A 15415-nucleotide genomic window follows, 5' to 3' on the forward strand; every position below is an offset into this window, starting at 1 on the left:
AATCAGTGAGTTTTCAGAAATACCTTGACTGTGTCAGTATGGAATCGAGGAAGCATTTGCAGCAACATGGTTCGTGGGGTCTAGATGTGCTGGTTTAAGGTTGCAGTCTCTTTGGGTGTGTGGGTTTGAATCCCGCTGGTGCCACTCTTACTACCTCGGAGGTTTTCAAATTCTTATCTCATGTAGCGTAATGATTTGCTTACTTTTTACTGAGCTTATCCTTTAATCTTTTCATATGATACTTGTATATTTTGATGTTTAGGAAAAGACAATTCTCAGAATTATTGCTTTGTCTTTTTGGAGAGTGATATGCCCATTACCACACATACACTACTTTAAAATGAAATCAGCTATACTTGCCTTACTCCAAGGAAGTTGACACGGCTGTCATCCAGGTAGCATGGCCGAGCGGTCTAAGGCGCTGGATTAAGGCTCCAGTCTCTTTGGAGGCGTGGGTTCAAATCCCACTGCTGCCAGCTTTTGCAGTCAGGAAGTTCATGAAAAGTCGAATTTAATAGTAGATTGGGTTGTGCAAAGAACAATCTTGTGATGATGATCAAATTAGGTAAATCAGTGAGTTTTCAGAAATACCTGAACAGTTTTGCTATTTAATGGAGCAAGCATTTGCAGTGTCATGGTCGTGGAGTCTAGATGTGCTGGATTAAGGCTGCAGTCTCTTTGGGTGTGTGGGCTTGAATCCCTCTGCTGCCACCTCCACTACCTCTGAGGTTTTCAAATTCTTATCTCATGTAGCTTAATGATTTGCTTACTTTTAAATGAGCTTATCCTTTAATCTTTTCATATGATACTTGTACATTTTGATGTTTAGGAAAAGACAATTCTCAGAATTATTGCTTTGTCCTGTTGGAGAGAGATATGCCCGTTAGCACACATACACTACTTTAAAATAAAATCAGCTATACTTCCCTTACTCCAAGGACATTTTATCGCTTTTCACCCAGGTAGCATGGCCGAGCGGTCTAAGGCGCTGGATTTAGGCTCCAGTCTCTTTGGAGGCGTGGGTTCAAATCCCACTGCTGCCAGCTTTTAGTGTTGGGCAAAGAACAATCTTGTGACGATTAGCAAATTAGGTAAATCAGTGAGTTTTCAGAAATACCTGGACTGTGTCAGTATGGAATCGAGGAAGCATTTGCAGCAACATGGTTCGTGGGGTCTAGATGTGCTGGTTTAAGGTTGCAGTCTCTTTGGGTGTGTGGGTTTGAATCCCGCTGGTGCCACTCTTACTACCTCGGAGGTTTTCAAATTCTTATCTCATGTAGCGTAATGATTTGCTTACTTTTTACTGAGCTTATCCTTTAATCTTTTCATATGATACTTGTATATTTTGATGTTTAGGAAAAGACAATTCTCAGAATTATTGCTTTGTCTTTTTGGAGAGTGATATGCCCATTACCACACATACACTACTTTAAAATGAAATCAGCTATACTTGCCTTACTCCAAGGAAGTTGACACGGCTGTCATCCAGGTAGCATGGCCGAGCGGTCTAAGGCGCTGGATTAAGGCTCCAGTCTCTTTGGAGGCGTGGGTTCAAATCCCACTGCTGCCAGCTTTTGCAGTCAGGAAGTTCATGAAAAGTCGAATTTAATAGTAGATTGGGTTGTGCAAAGAACAATCTTGTGATGATGATCAAATTAGGTAAATCAGTGAGTTTTCAGAAATACCTGAACAGTTTTGCTATTTAATGGAGCAAGCATTTGCAGTGTCATGGTCGTGGAGTCTAGATGTGCTGGATTAAGGCTGCAGTCTCTTTGGGTGTGTGGGCTTGAATCCCTCTGCTGCCACCTCCACTACCTCTGAGGTTTTCAAATTCTTATCTCATGTAGCTTAATGATTTGCTTACTTTTAAATGAGCTTATCCTTTAATCTTTTCATATGATACTTGTACATTTTGATGTTTAGGAAAAGACAATTCTCAGAATTATTGCTTTGTCCTGTTGGAGAGAGATATGCCCGTTAGCACACATACACTACTTTAAAATAAAATCAGCTATACTTCCCTTACTCCAAGGACATTTTATCGCTTTTCACCCAGGTAGCATGGCCGAGCGGTCTAAGGCGCTGGATTTAGGCTCCAGTCTCTTTGGAGGCGTGGGTTCAAATCCCACTGCTGCCAGCTTTTAGTGTTGGGCAAAGAACAATCTTGTGACGATTAGCAAATTAGGTAAATCAGTGAGTTTTCAGAAATACCTGGACTGTGTCAGTATGGAATCGAGGAAGCATTTGCAGCAACATGGTTCGTGGGGTCTAGATGTGCTGGTTTAAGGTTGCAGTCTCTTTGGGTGTGTGGGTTTGAATCCCGCTGGTGCCACTCTTACTACCTCGGAGGTTTTCAAATTCTTATCTCATGTAGCGTAATGATTTGCTTACTTTTTACTGAGCTTATCCTTTAATCTTTTCATATGATACTTGTATATTTTGATGTTTAGGAAAAGACAATTCTCAGAATTATTGCTTTGTCTTTTTGGAGAGTGATATGCCCATTACCACACATACACTACTTTAAAATGAAATCAGCTATACTTGCCTTACTCCAAGGAAGTTGACACGGCTGTCATCCAGGTAGCATGGCCGAGCGGTCTAAGGCGCTGGATTAAGGCTCCAGTCTCTTTGGAGGCGTGGGTTCAAATCCCACTGCTGCCAGCTTTTGCAGTCAGGAAGTTCATGAAAAGTCGAATTTAATAGTAGATTGGGTTGTGCAAAGAACAATCTTGTGATGATGATCAAATTAGGTAAATCAGTGAGTTTTCAGAAATACCTGAACAGTTTTGCTATTTAATGGAGCAAGCATTTGCAGTGTCATGGTCGTGGAGTCTAGATGTGCTGGATTAAGGCTGCAGTCTCTTTGGGTGTGTGGGCTTGAATCCCTCTGCTGCCACCTCCACTACCTCTGAGGTTTTCAAATTCTTATCTCATGTAGCTTAATGATTTGCTTACTTTTAAATGAGCTTATCCTTTAATCTTTTCATATGATACTTGTACATTTTGATGTTTAGGAAAAGACAATTCTCAGAATTATTGCTTTGTCCTGTTGGAGAGAGATATGCCCGTTAGCACACATACACTACTTTAAAATAAAATCAGCTATACTTCCCTTACTCCAAGGACATTTTATCTCTTTTCACCCAGGTAGCATGGCCGAGCGGTCTAAGGCGCTGGATTTAGGCTCCAGTCTCTTTGGAGGCGTGGGTTCAAATCCCACTGCTGCCAGCTTTTAGTGTTGGGCAAAGAACAATCTTGTGACGATTAGCAAATTAGGTAAATCAGTGAGTTTTCAGAAATACCTTGACTGTGTCAGTATGGAATCGAGGAAGCATTTGCAGCAACATGGTTCGTGGGGTCTAGATGTGCTGGTTTAAGGTTGCAGTCTCTTTGGGTGTGTGGGTTTGAATCCCGCTGGTGCCACTCTTACTACCTCGGAGGTTTTCAAATTCTTATCTCATGTAGCGTAATGATTTGCTTACTTTTTACTGAGCTTATCCTTTAATCTTTTCATATGATACTTGTATATTTTGATGTTTAGGAAAAGACAATTCTCAGAATTATTGCTTTGTCTTTTTGGAGAGTGATATGCCCATTACCACACATACACTACTTTAAAATGAAATCAGCTATACTTGCCTTACTCCAAGGAAGTTGACACGGCTGTCATCCAGGTAGCATGGCCGAGCGGTCTAAGGCGCTGGATTAAGGCTCCAGTCTCTTTGGAGGCGTGGGTTCAAATCCCACTGCTGCCAGCTTTTGCAGTCAGGAAGTTCATGAAAAGTCGAATTTAATAGTAGATTGGGTTGTGCAAAGAACAATCTTGTGATGATGATCAAATTAGGTAAATCAGTGAGTTTTCAGAAATACCTGAACAGTTTTGCTATTTAATGGAGCAAGCATTTGCAGTGTCATGGTCGTGGAGTCTAGATGTGCTGGATTAAGGCTGCAGTCTCTTTGGGTGTGTGGGCTTGAATCCCTCTGCTGCCACCTCCACTACCTCTGAGGTTTTCAAATTCTTATCTCATGTAGCTTAATGATTTGCTTACTTTTAAATGAGCTTATCCTTTAATCTTTTCATATGATACTTGTACATTTTGATGTTTAGGAAAAGACAATTCTCAGAATTATTGCTTTGTCCTGTTGGAGAGAGATATGCCCGTTAGCACACATACACTACTTTAAAATAAAATCAGCTATACTTCCCTTACTCCAAGGACATTTTATCGCTTTTCACCCAGGTAGCATGGCCGAGCGGTCTAAGGCGCTGGATTTAGGCTCCAGTCTCTTTGGAGGCGTGGGTTCAAATCCCACTGCTGCCAGCTTTTAGTGTTGGGCAAAGAACAATCTTGTGACGATTAGCAAATTAGGTAAATCAGTGAGTTTTCAGAAATACCTGGACTGTGTCAGTATGGAATCGAGGAAGCATTTGCAGCAACATGGTTCGTGGGGTCTAGATGTGCTGGTTTAAGGTTGCAGTCTCTTTGGGTGTGTGGGTTTGAATCCCGCTGGTGCCACTCTTACTACCTCGGAGGTTTTCAAATTCTTATCTCATGTAGCGTAATGATTTGCTTACTTTTTACTGAGCTTATCCTTTAATCTTTTCATATGATACTTGTATATTTTGATGTTTAGGAAAAGACAATTCTCAGAATTATTGCTTTGTCTTTTTGGAGAGTGATATGCCCATTACCACACATACACTACTTTAAAATGAAATCAGCTATACTTGCCTTACTCCAAGGAAGTTGACACGGCTGTCATCCAGGTAGCATGGCCGAGCGGTCTAAGGCGCTGGATTAAGGCTCCAGTCTCTTTGGAGGCGTGGGTTCAAATCCCACTGCTGCCAGCTTTTGCAGTCAGGAAGTTCATGAAAAGTCGAATTTAATAGTAGATTGGGTTGTGCAAAGAACAATCTTGTGATGATGATCAAATTAGGTAAATCAGTGAGTTTTCAGAAATACCTGAACAGTTTTGCTATTTAATGGAGCAAGCATTTGCAGTGTCATGGTCGTGGAGTCTAGATGTGCTGGATTAAGGCTGCAGTCTCTTTGGGTGTGTGGGCTTGAATCCCTCTGCTGCCACCTCCACTACCTCTGAGGTTTTCAAATTCTTATCTCATGTAGCTTAATGATTTGCTTACTTTTAAATGAGCTTATCCTTTAATCTTTTCATATGATACTTGTACATTTTGATGTTTAGGAAAAGACAATTCTCAGAATTATTGCTTTGTCCTGTTGGAGAGAGATATGCCCGTTAGCACACATACACTACTTTAAAATAAAATCAGCTATACTTCCCTTACTCCAAGGACATTTTATCGCTTTTCACCCAGGTAGCATGGCCGAGCGGTCTAAGGCGCTGGATTTAGGCTCCAGTCTCTTTGGAGGCGTGGGTTCAAATCCCACTGCTGCCAGCTTTTAGTGTTGGGCAAAGAACAATCTTGTGACGATTAGCAAATTAGGTAAATCAGTGAGTTTTCAGAAATACCTTGACTGTGTCAGTATGGAATCGAGGAAGCATTTGCAGCAACATGGTTCGTGGGGTCTAGATGTGCTGGTTTAAGGTTGCAGTCTCTTTGGGTGTGTGGGTTTGAATCCCGCTGGTGCCACTCTTACTACCTCGGAGGTTTTCAAATTCTTATCTCATGTAGCGTAATGATTTGCTTACTTTTTACTGAGCTTATCCTTTAATCTTTTCATATGATACTTGTATATTTTGATGTTTAGGAAAAGACAATTCTCAGAATTATTGCTTTGTCTTTTTGGAGAGTGATATGCCCATTACCACACATACACTACTTTAAAATGAAATCAGCTATACTTGCCTTACTCCAAGGAAGTTGACACGGCTGTCATCCAGGTAGCATGGCCGAGCGGTCTAAGGCGCTGGATTAAGGCTCCAGTCTCTTTGGAGGCGTGGGTTCAAATCCCACTGCTGCCAGCTTTTGCAGTCAGGAAGTTCATGAAAAGTCGAATTTAATAGTAGATTGGGTTGTGCAAAGAACAATCTTGTGATGATGATCAAATTAGGTAAATCAGTGAGTTTTCAGAAATACCTGAACAGTTTTGCTATTTAATGGAGCAAGCATTTGCAGTGTCATGGTCGTGGAGTCTAGATGTGCTGGATTAAGGCTGCAGTCTCTTTGGGTGTGTGGGCTTGAATCCCTCTGCTGCCACCTCCACTACCTCTGAGGTTTTCAAATTCTTATCTCATGTAGCTTAATGATTTGCTTACTTTTAAATGAGCTTATCCTTTAATCTTTTCATATGATACTTGTACATTTTGATGTTTAGGAAAAGACAATTCTCAGAATTATTGCTTTGTCCTGTTGGAGAGAGATATGCCCGTTAGCACACATACACTACTTTAAAATAAAATCAGCTATACTTCCCTTACTCCAAGGACATTTTATCGCTTTTCACCCAGGTAGCATGGCCGAGCGGTCTAAGGCGCTGGATTTAGGCTCCAGTCTCTTTGGAGGCGTGGGTTCAAATCCCACTGCTGCCAGCTTTTAGTGTTGGGCAAAGAACAATCTTGTGACGATTAGCAAATTAGGTAAATCAGTGAGTTTTCAGAAATACCTTGACTGTGTCAGTATGGAATCGAGGAAGCATTTGCAGCAACATGGTTCGTGGGGTCTAGATGTGCTGGTTTAAGGTTGCAGTCTCTTTGGGTGTGTGGGTTTGAATCCCGCTGGTGCCACTCTTACTACCTCGGAGGTTTTCAAATTCTTATCTCATGTAGCGTAATGATTTGCTTACTTTTTACTGAGCTTATCCTTTAATCTTTTCATATGATACTTGTATATTTTGATGTTTAGGAAAAGACAATTCTCAGAATTATTGCTTTGTCTTTTTGGAGAGTGATATGCCCATTACCACACATACACTACTTTAAAATGAAATCAGCTATACTTGCCTTACTCCAAGGAAGTTGACACGGCTGTCATCCAGGTAGCATGGCCGAGCGGTCTAAGGCGCTGGATTAAGGCTCCAGTCTCTTTGGAGGCGTGGGTTCAAATCCCACTGCTGCCAGCTTTTGCAGTCAGGAAGTTCATGAAAAGTCGAATTTAATAGTAGATTGGGTTGTGCAAAGAACAATCTTGTGATGATGATCAAATTAGGTAAATCAGTGAGTTTTCAGAAATACCTGAACAGTTTTGCTATTTAATGGAGCAAGCATTTGCAGTGTCATGGTCGTGGAGTCTAGATGTGCTGGATTAAGGCTGCAGTCTCTTTGGGTGTGTGGGCTTGAATCCCTCTGCTGCCACCTCCACTACCTCTGAGGTTTTCAAATTCTTATCTCATGTAGCTTAATGATTTGCTTACTTTTAAATGAGCTTATCCTTTAATCTTTTCATATGATACTTGTACATTTTGATGTTTAGGAAAAGACAATTCTCAGAATTATTGCTTTGTCCTGTTGGAGAGAGATATGCCCGTTAGCACACATACACTACTTTAAAATAAAATCAGCTATACTTCCCTTACTCCAAGGACATTTTATCGCTTTTCACCCAGGTAGCATGGCCGAGCGGTCTAAGGCGCTGGATTTAGGCTCCAGTCTCTTTGGAGGCGTGGGTTCAAATCCCACTGCTGCCAGCTTTTAGTGTTGGGCAAAGAACAATCTTGTGACGATTAGCAAATTAGGTAAATCAGTGAGTTTTCAGAAATACCTTGACTGTGTCAGTATGGAATCGAGGAAGCATTTGCAGCAACATGGTTCGTGGGGTCTAGATGTGCTGGTTTAAGGTTGCAGTCTCTTTGGGTGTGTGGGTTTGAATCCCGCTGGTGCCACTCTTACTACCTCGGAGGTTTTCAAATTCTTATCTCATGTAGCGTAATGATTTGCTTACTTTTTACTGAGCTTATCCTTTAATCTTTTCATATGATACTTGTATATTTTGATGTTTAGGAAAAGACAATTCTCAGAATTATTGCTTTGTCTTTTTGGAGAGTGATATGCCCATTACCACACATACACTACTTTAAAATGAAATCAGCTATACTTGCCTTACTCCAAGGAAGTTGACACGGCTGTCATCCAGGTAGCATGGCCGAGCGGTCTAAGGCGCTGGATTAAGGCTCCAGTCTCTTTGGAGGCGTGGGTTCAAATCCCACTGCTGCCAGCTTTTGCAGTCAGGAAGTTCATGAAAAGTCGAATTTAATAGTAGATTGGGTTGTGCAAAGAACAATCTTGTGATGATGATCAAATTAGGTAAATCAGTGAGTTTTCAGAAATACCTGAACAGTTTTGCTATTTAATGGAGCAAGCATTTGCAGTGTCATGGTCGTGGAGTCTAGATGTGCTGGATTAAGGCTGCAGTCTCTTTGGGTGTGTGGGCTTGAATCCCTCTGCTGCCACCTCCACTACCTCTGAGGTTTTCAAATTCTTATCTCATGTAGCTTAATGATTTGCTTACTTTTAAATGAGCTTATCCTTTAATCTTTTCATATGATACTTGTACATTTTGATGTTTAGGAAAAGACAATTCTCAGAATTATTGCTTTGTCCTGTTGGAGAGAGATATGCCCGTTAGCACACATACACTACTTTAAAATAAAATCAGCTATACTTCCCTTACTCCAAGGACATTTTATCGCTTTTCACCCAGGTAGCATGGCCGAGCGGTCTAAGGCGCTGGATTTAGGCTCCAGTCTCTTTGGAGGCGTGGGTTCAAATCCCACTGCTGCCAGCTTTTAGTGTTGGGCAAAGAACAATCTTGTGACGATTAGCAAATTAGGTAAATCAGTGAGTTTTCAGAAATACCTGGACTGTGTCAGTATGGAATCGAGGAAGCATTTGCAGCAACATGGTTCGTGGGGTCTAGATGTGCTGGTTTAAGGTTGCAGTCTCTTTGGGTGTGTGGGTTTGAATCCCGCTGGTGCCACTCTTACTACCTCGGAGGTTTTCAAATTCTTATCTCATGTAGCGTAATGATTTGCTTACTTTTTACTGAGCTTATCCTTTAATCTTTTCATATGATACTTGTATATTTTGATGTTTAGGAAAAGACAATTCTCAGAATTATTGCTTTGTCTTTTTGGAGAGTGATATGCCCATTACCACACATACACTACTTTAAAATGAAATCAGCTATACTTGCCTTACTCCAAGGAAGTTGACACGGCTGTCATCCAGGTAGCATGGCCGAGCGGTCTAAGGCGCTGGATTAAGGCTCCAGTCTCTTTGGAGGCGTGGGTTCAAATCCCACTCCTGCCAGCTTTTGCAGTCAGGAAGTTCATGAAAAGTCGAATTTAATAGTAGATTGGGTTGTGCAAAGAACAATCTTGTGATGATGATCAAATTAGGTAAATCAGTGAGTTTTCAGAAATACCTGAACAGTTTTGCTATTTAATGGAGCAAGCATTTGCAGTGTCATGGTCGTGGAGTCTAGATGTGCTGGATTAAGGCTGCAGTCTCTTTGGGTGTGTGGGCTTGAATCCCTCTGCTGCCACCTCCACTACCTCTGAGGTTTTCAAATTCTTATCTCATGTAGCTTAATGATTTGCTTACTTTTAAATGAGCTTATCCTTTAATCTTTTCATATGATACTTGTACATTTTGATGTTTAGGAAAAGACAATTCTCAGAATTATTGCTTTGTCCTGTTGGAGAGAGATATGCCCGTTAGCACACATACACTACTTTAAAATAAAATCAGCTATACTTCCCTTACTCCAAGGACATTTTATCGCTTTTCACCCAGGTAGCATGGCCGAGCGGTCTAAGGCGCTGGATTTAGGCTCCAGTCTCTTTGGAGGCGTGGGTTCAAATCCCACTGCTGCCAGCTTTTAGTGTTGGGCAAAGAACAATCTTGTGACGATTAGCAAATTAGGTAAATCAGTGAGTTTTCAGAAATACCTTGACTGTGTCAGTATGGAATCGAGGAAGCATTTGCAGCAACATGGTTCGTGGGGTCTAGATGTGCTGGTTTAAGGTTGCAGTCTCTTTGGGTGTGTGGGTTTGAATCCCGCTGGTGCCACTCTTACTACCTCGGAGGTTTTCAAATTCTTATCTCATGTAGCGTAATGATTTGCTTACTTTTTACTGAGCTTATCCTTTAATCTTTTCATATGATACTTGTATATTTTGATGTTTAGGAAAAGACAATTCTCAGAATTATTGCTTTGTCTTTTTGGAGAGTGATATGCCCATTACCACACATACACTACTTTAAAATGAAATCAGCTATACTTGCCTTACTCCAAGGAAGTTGACACGGCTGTCATCCAGGTAGCATGGCCGAGCGGTCTAAGGCGCTGGATTAAGGCTCCAGTCTCTTTGGAGGCGTGGGTTCAAATCCCACTGCTGCCAGCTTTTGCAGTCAGGAAGTTCATGAAAAGTCGAATTTAATAGTAGATTGAGTTGTGCAAAGAACAATCTTGTGATGATGATCAAATTAGGTAAATCAGTGAGTTTTCAGAAATACCTGAACAGTTTTGCTATTTAATGGAGCAAGCATTTGCAGTGTCATGGTCGTGGAGTCTAGATGTGCTGGATTAAGGCTGCAGTCTCTTTGGGTGTGTGGGCTTGAATCCCTCTGCTGCCACCTCCACTACCTCTGAGGTTTTCAAATTCTTATCTCATGTAGCTTAATGATTTGCTTACTTTTAAATGAGCTTATCCTTTAATCTTTTCATATGATACTTGTACATTTTGATGTTTAGGAAAAGACAATTCTCAGAATTATTGCTTTGTCCTGTTGGAGAGAGATATGCCCGTTAGCACACATACACTACTTTAAAATAAAATCAGCTATACTTCCCTTACTCCAAGGACATTTTATCGCTTTTCACCCAGGTAGCATGGCCGAGCGGTCTAAGGCGCTGGATTTAGGCTCCAGTCTCTTTGGAGGCGTGGGTTCAAATCCCACTGCTGCCAGCTTTTAGTGTTGGGCAAAGAACAATCTTGTGACGATTAGCAAATTAGGTAAATCAGTGAGTTTTCAGAAATACCTTGACTGTGTCAGTATGGAATCGAGGAAGCATTTGCAGCAACATGGTTCGTGGGGTCTAGATGTGCTGGTTTAAGGTTGCAGTCTCTTTGGGTGTGTGGGTTTGAATCCCGCTGGTGCCACTCTTACTACCTCGGAGGTTTTCAAATTCTTATCTCATGTAGCGTAATGATTTGCTTACTTTTTACTGAGCTTATCCTTTAATCTTTTCATATGATACTTGTATATTTTGATGTTTAGGAAAAGACAATTCTCAGAATTATTGCTTTGTCTTTTTGGAGAGTGATATGCCCATTACCACACATACACTACTTTAAAATGAAATCAGCTATACTTGCCTTACTCCAAGGAAGTTGACACGGCTGTCATCCAGGTAGCATGGCCGAGCGGTCTAAGGCGCTGGATTAAGGCTCCAGTCTCTTTGGAGGCGTGGGTTCAAATCCCACTGCTGCCAGCTTTTGCAGTCAGGAAGTTCATGAAAAGTCGAATTTAATAGTAGATTGGGTTGTGCAAAGAACAATCTTGTGATGATGATCAAATTAGGTAAATCAGTGAGTTTTCAGAAATACCTGAACAGTTTTGCTATTTAATGGAGCAAGCATTTGCAGTGTCATGGTCGTGGAGTCTAGATGTGCTGGATTAAGGCTGCAGTCTCTTTGGGTGTGTGGGCTTGAATCCCTCTGCTGCCACCTCCACTACCTCTGAGGTTTTCAAATTCTTATCTCATGTAGCTTAATGATTTGCTTACTTTTAAATGAGCTTATCCTTTAATCTTTTCATATGATACTTGTACATTTTGATGTTTAGGAAAAGACAATTCTCAGAATTATTGCTTTGTCCTGTTGGAGAGAGATATGCCCGTTAGCACACATACACTACTTTAAAATAAAATCAGCTATACTTCCCTTACTCCAAGGACATTTTATCGCTTTTCACCCAGGTAGCATGGCCGAGCGGTCTAAGGCGCTGGATTTAGGCTCCAGTCTCTTTGGAGGCGTGGGTTCAAATCCCACTGCTGCCAGCTTTTAGTGTTGGGCAAAGAACAATCTTGTGACGATTAGCAAATTAGGTAAATCAGTGAGTTTTCAGAAATACCTGGACTGTGTCAGTATGGAATCGAGGAAGCATTTGCAGCAACATGGTTCGTGGGGTCTAGATGTGCTGGTTTAAGGTTGCAGTCTCTTTGGGTGTGTGGGTTTGAATCCCGCTGGTGCCACTCTTACTACCTCGGAGGTTTTCAAATTCTTATCTCATGTAGCGTAATGATTTGCTTACTTTTTACTGAGCTTATCCTTTAATCTTTTCATATGATACTTGTATATTTTGATGTTTAGGAAAAGACAATTCTCAGAATTATTGCTTTGTCTTTTTGGAGAGTGATATGCCCATTACCACACATACACTACTTTAAAATGAAATCAGCTATACTTGCCTTACTCCAAGGAAGTTGACACGGCTGTCATCCAGGTAGCATGGCCGAGCGGTCTAAGGCGCTGGATTAAGGCTCCAGTCTCTTTGGAGGCGTGGGTTCAAATCCCACTGCTGCCAGCTTTTGCAGTCAGGAAGTTCATGAAAAGTCGAATTTAATAGTAGATTGGGTTGTGCAAAGAACAATCTTGTGATGATGATCAAATTAGGTAAATCAGTGAGTTTTCAGAAATACCTGAACAGTTTTGCTATTTAATGGAGCAAGCATTTGCAGTGTCATGGTCGTGGAGTCTAGATGTGCTGGATTAAGGCTGCAGTCTCTTTGGGTGTGTGGGCTTGAATCCCTCTGCTGCCACCTCCACTACCTCTGAGGTTTTCAAATTCTTATCTCATGTAGCTTAATGATTTGCTTACTTTTAAATGAGCTTATCCTTTAATCTTTTCATATGATACTTGTACATTTTGATGTTTAGGAAAAGACAATTCTCAGAATTATTGCTTTGTCCTGTTGGAGAGAGATATGCCCGTTAGCACACATACACTACTTTAAAATAAAATCAGCTATACTTCCCTTACTCCAAGGACATTTTATCGCTTTTCACCCAGGTAGCATGGCCGAGCGGTCTAAGGCGCTGGATTTAGGCTCCAGTCTCTTTGGAGGCGTGGGTTCAAATCCCACTGCTGCCAGCTTTTAGTGTTGGGCAAAGAACAATCTTGTGACGATTAGCAAATTAGGTAAATCAGTGAGTTTTCAGAAATACCTGGACTGTGTCAGTATGGAATCGAGGAAGCATTTGCAGCAACATGGTTCGTGGGGTCTAGATGTGCTGGTTTAAGGTTGCAGTCTCTTTGGGTGTGTGGGTTTGAATCCCGCTGGTGCCACTCTTACTACCTCGGAGGTTTTCAAATTCTTATCTCATGTAGCGTAATGATTTGCTTACTTTTTACTGAGCTTATCCTTTAATCTTTTCATATGATACTTGTATATTTTGATGTTTAGGAAAAGACAATTCTCAGAATTATTGCTTTGTCTTTTTGGAGAGTGATATGCCCATTACCACACATACACTACTTTAAAATGAAATCAGCTATACTTGCCTTACTCCAAGGAAGTTGACACGGCTGTCATCCAGGTAGCATGGCCGAGCGGTCTAAGGCGCTGGATTAAGGCTCCAGTCTCTTTGGAGGCGTGGGTTCAAATCCCACTGCTGCCAGCTTTTGCAGTCAGGAAGTTCATGAAAAGTCGAATTTAATAGTAGATTGGGTTGTGCAAAGAACAATCTTGTGATGATGATCAAATTAGGTAAATCAGTGAGTTTTCAGAAATACCTGAACAGTTTTGCTATTTAATGGAGCAAGCATTTGCAGTGTCATGGTCGTGGAGTCTAGATGTGCTGGATTAAGGCTGCAGTCTCTTTGGGTGTGTGGGCTTGAATCCCTCTGCTGCCACCTCCACTACCTCTGAGGTTTTCAAATTCTTATCTCATGTAGCTTAATGATTTGCTTACTTTTAAATGAGCTTATCCTTTAATCTTTTCATATGATACTTGTACATTTTGATGTTTAGGAAAAGACAATTCTCAGAATTATTGCTTTGTCCTGTTGGAGAGAGATATGCCCGTTAGCACACATACACTACTTTAAAATAAAATCAGCTATACTTCCCTTACTCCAAGGACATTTTATCGCTTTTCACCCAGGTAGCATGGCCGAGCGGTCTAAGGCGCTGGATTTAGGCTCCAGTCTCTTTGGAGGCGTGGGTTCAAATCCCACTGCTGCCAGCTTTTAGTGTTGGGCAAAGAACAATCTTGTGACGATTAGCAAATTAGGTAAATCAGTGAGTTTTCAGAAATACCTTGACTGTGTCAGTATGGAATCGAGGAAGCATTTGCAGCAACATGGTTCGTGGGGTCTAGATGTGCTGGTTTAAGGTTGCAGTCTCTTTGGGTGTGTGGGTTTGAATCCCGCTGGTGCCACTCTTACTACCTCGGAGGTTTTCAAATTCTTATCTCATGTAGCGTAATGATTTGCTTACTTTTTACTGAGCTTATCCTTTAATCTTTTCATATGATACTTGTATATTTTGATGTTTAGGAAAAGACAATTCTCAGAATTATTGCTTTGTCTTTTTGGAGAGTGATATGCCCATTACCACACATACACTACTTTAAAATGAAATCAGCTATACTTGCCTTACTCCAAGGAAGTTGACACGGCTGTCATCCAGGTAGCATGGCCGAGCGGTCTAAGGCGCTGGATTAAGGCTCCAGTCTCTTTGGAGGCGTGGGTTCAAATCCCACTGCTGCCAGCTTTTGCAGTCAGGAAGTTCATGAAAAGTCGAATTTAATAGTAGATTGGGTTGTGCAAAGAACAATCTTGTGATGATGATCAAATTAGGTAAATCAGTGAGTTTTCAGAAATACCTGAACAGTTTTGCTATTTAATGGAGCAAGCATTTGCAGTGTCATGGTCGTGGAGTCTAGATGTGCTGGATTAAGGCTGCAGTCTCTTTGGGTGTGTGGGCTTGAATCCCTCTGCTGCCACCTCCACTACCTCTGAGGTTTTCAAATTCTTATCTCATGTAGCTTAATGATTTGCTTACTTTTAAATGAGCTTATCCTTTAATCTTTTCATATGATACTTGTACATTTTGATGTTTAGGAAAAGACAATTCTCAGAATTATTGCTTTGTCCTGTTGGAGAGAGATATGCCCGTTAGCACACATACACTACTTTAAAATAAAATCAGCTATACTTCCCTTACTCCAAGGACATTTTATCGCTTTTCACCCAGGTAGCATGGCCGAGCGGTCTAAGGCGCTGGATTTAGGCTCCAGTCTCTTTGGAGGCGTGGGTTCAAATCCCACTGCTGCCAGCTTTTAGTGTTGGGCAAAGAACAATCTTGTGACGATTAGCAAATTAGGTAAATCAGTGAGTTTTCAGAAATACCTTGACTGTGTCAGTATGGAATCGAGGAAGCATTTGCAGCAACATGGTTCGTGGGGTCTAGATGTGCTGGTTTAAG

The 15415-nt window shown here is 41.3% G+C and overlaps 27 non-coding genes across 27 annotated transcripts; all 27 read left to right on the forward strand.

The window, feature by feature from the left end:
- Nucleotides 1-394: 394 nt before the first annotated feature.
- TRNAL-AAG (transfer RNA leucine (anticodon AAG)) lies at nucleotides 395-476 on the forward strand. The gene has a single exon. It is a non-coding gene; the product is annotated as a tRNA-Leu (tRNA).
- A 485-nt stretch (nucleotides 477-961) lies between these two features.
- On the forward strand, nucleotides 962-1043 carry TRNAL-UAG (transfer RNA leucine (anticodon UAG)). Its single transcript has one exon. It is a non-coding gene; the product is annotated as a tRNA-Leu (tRNA).
- Nucleotides 1044-1488: 445 nt separating this feature from the next.
- On the forward strand, nucleotides 1489-1570 carry TRNAL-AAG (transfer RNA leucine (anticodon AAG)). The gene has a single exon. It is a non-coding gene; the product is annotated as a tRNA-Leu (tRNA).
- A 485-nt stretch (nucleotides 1571-2055) lies between these two features.
- On the forward strand, nucleotides 2056-2137 carry TRNAL-UAG (transfer RNA leucine (anticodon UAG)). The gene has a single exon. It is a non-coding gene; the product is annotated as a tRNA-Leu (tRNA).
- A 445-nt stretch (nucleotides 2138-2582) lies between these two features.
- TRNAL-AAG (transfer RNA leucine (anticodon AAG)) lies at nucleotides 2583-2664 on the forward strand. The gene has a single exon. It is a non-coding gene; the product is annotated as a tRNA-Leu (tRNA).
- A 485-nt stretch (nucleotides 2665-3149) lies between these two features.
- Nucleotides 3150-3231, forward strand: TRNAL-UAG (transfer RNA leucine (anticodon UAG)). Its single transcript has one exon. It is a non-coding gene; the product is annotated as a tRNA-Leu (tRNA).
- Nucleotides 3232-3676: 445 nt separating this feature from the next.
- TRNAL-AAG (transfer RNA leucine (anticodon AAG)) lies at nucleotides 3677-3758 on the forward strand. The gene has a single exon. It is a non-coding gene; the product is annotated as a tRNA-Leu (tRNA).
- Nucleotides 3759-4243: 485 nt separating this feature from the next.
- On the forward strand, nucleotides 4244-4325 carry TRNAL-UAG (transfer RNA leucine (anticodon UAG)). The gene has a single exon. It is a non-coding gene; the product is annotated as a tRNA-Leu (tRNA).
- A 445-nt stretch (nucleotides 4326-4770) lies between these two features.
- Nucleotides 4771-4852, forward strand: TRNAL-AAG (transfer RNA leucine (anticodon AAG)). Its single transcript has one exon. It is a non-coding gene; the product is annotated as a tRNA-Leu (tRNA).
- Nucleotides 4853-5337: 485 nt separating this feature from the next.
- On the forward strand, nucleotides 5338-5419 carry TRNAL-UAG (transfer RNA leucine (anticodon UAG)). Its single transcript has one exon. It is a non-coding gene; the product is annotated as a tRNA-Leu (tRNA).
- A 445-nt stretch (nucleotides 5420-5864) lies between these two features.
- TRNAL-AAG (transfer RNA leucine (anticodon AAG)) lies at nucleotides 5865-5946 on the forward strand. Its single transcript has one exon. It is a non-coding gene; the product is annotated as a tRNA-Leu (tRNA).
- Nucleotides 5947-6431: 485 nt separating this feature from the next.
- Nucleotides 6432-6513, forward strand: TRNAL-UAG (transfer RNA leucine (anticodon UAG)). The gene has a single exon. It is a non-coding gene; the product is annotated as a tRNA-Leu (tRNA).
- Nucleotides 6514-6958: 445 nt separating this feature from the next.
- TRNAL-AAG (transfer RNA leucine (anticodon AAG)) lies at nucleotides 6959-7040 on the forward strand. The gene has a single exon. It is a non-coding gene; the product is annotated as a tRNA-Leu (tRNA).
- A 485-nt stretch (nucleotides 7041-7525) lies between these two features.
- Nucleotides 7526-7607, forward strand: TRNAL-UAG (transfer RNA leucine (anticodon UAG)). The gene has a single exon. It is a non-coding gene; the product is annotated as a tRNA-Leu (tRNA).
- Nucleotides 7608-8052: 445 nt separating this feature from the next.
- Nucleotides 8053-8134, forward strand: TRNAL-AAG (transfer RNA leucine (anticodon AAG)). Its single transcript has one exon. It is a non-coding gene; the product is annotated as a tRNA-Leu (tRNA).
- Nucleotides 8135-8619: 485 nt separating this feature from the next.
- TRNAL-UAG (transfer RNA leucine (anticodon UAG)) lies at nucleotides 8620-8701 on the forward strand. The gene has a single exon. It is a non-coding gene; the product is annotated as a tRNA-Leu (tRNA).
- Nucleotides 8702-9713: 1012 nt separating this feature from the next.
- On the forward strand, nucleotides 9714-9795 carry TRNAL-UAG (transfer RNA leucine (anticodon UAG)). Its single transcript has one exon. It is a non-coding gene; the product is annotated as a tRNA-Leu (tRNA).
- A 445-nt stretch (nucleotides 9796-10240) lies between these two features.
- Nucleotides 10241-10322, forward strand: TRNAL-AAG (transfer RNA leucine (anticodon AAG)). The gene has a single exon. It is a non-coding gene; the product is annotated as a tRNA-Leu (tRNA).
- A 485-nt stretch (nucleotides 10323-10807) lies between these two features.
- TRNAL-UAG (transfer RNA leucine (anticodon UAG)) lies at nucleotides 10808-10889 on the forward strand. Its single transcript has one exon. It is a non-coding gene; the product is annotated as a tRNA-Leu (tRNA).
- A 445-nt stretch (nucleotides 10890-11334) lies between these two features.
- Nucleotides 11335-11416, forward strand: TRNAL-AAG (transfer RNA leucine (anticodon AAG)). The gene has a single exon. It is a non-coding gene; the product is annotated as a tRNA-Leu (tRNA).
- A 485-nt stretch (nucleotides 11417-11901) lies between these two features.
- Nucleotides 11902-11983, forward strand: TRNAL-UAG (transfer RNA leucine (anticodon UAG)). The gene has a single exon. It is a non-coding gene; the product is annotated as a tRNA-Leu (tRNA).
- A 445-nt stretch (nucleotides 11984-12428) lies between these two features.
- On the forward strand, nucleotides 12429-12510 carry TRNAL-AAG (transfer RNA leucine (anticodon AAG)). The gene has a single exon. It is a non-coding gene; the product is annotated as a tRNA-Leu (tRNA).
- A 485-nt stretch (nucleotides 12511-12995) lies between these two features.
- On the forward strand, nucleotides 12996-13077 carry TRNAL-UAG (transfer RNA leucine (anticodon UAG)). Its single transcript has one exon. It is a non-coding gene; the product is annotated as a tRNA-Leu (tRNA).
- A 445-nt stretch (nucleotides 13078-13522) lies between these two features.
- TRNAL-AAG (transfer RNA leucine (anticodon AAG)) lies at nucleotides 13523-13604 on the forward strand. Its single transcript has one exon. It is a non-coding gene; the product is annotated as a tRNA-Leu (tRNA).
- Nucleotides 13605-14089: 485 nt separating this feature from the next.
- TRNAL-UAG (transfer RNA leucine (anticodon UAG)) lies at nucleotides 14090-14171 on the forward strand. Its single transcript has one exon. It is a non-coding gene; the product is annotated as a tRNA-Leu (tRNA).
- Nucleotides 14172-14616: 445 nt separating this feature from the next.
- On the forward strand, nucleotides 14617-14698 carry TRNAL-AAG (transfer RNA leucine (anticodon AAG)). The gene has a single exon. It is a non-coding gene; the product is annotated as a tRNA-Leu (tRNA).
- A 485-nt stretch (nucleotides 14699-15183) lies between these two features.
- Nucleotides 15184-15265, forward strand: TRNAL-UAG (transfer RNA leucine (anticodon UAG)). The gene has a single exon. It is a non-coding gene; the product is annotated as a tRNA-Leu (tRNA).
- The last annotated feature ends 150 nt before the right edge of the window (nucleotides 15266-15415 follow it).

This window comes from Anomaloglossus baeobatrachus, chromosome 5, assembly GCF_048569485.1.
Source record: "Anomaloglossus baeobatrachus isolate aAnoBae1 chromosome 5, aAnoBae1.hap1, whole genome shotgun sequence".
Taxonomy (NCBI): domain Eukaryota; kingdom Metazoa; phylum Chordata; class Amphibia; order Anura; family Aromobatidae; genus Anomaloglossus; species Anomaloglossus baeobatrachus.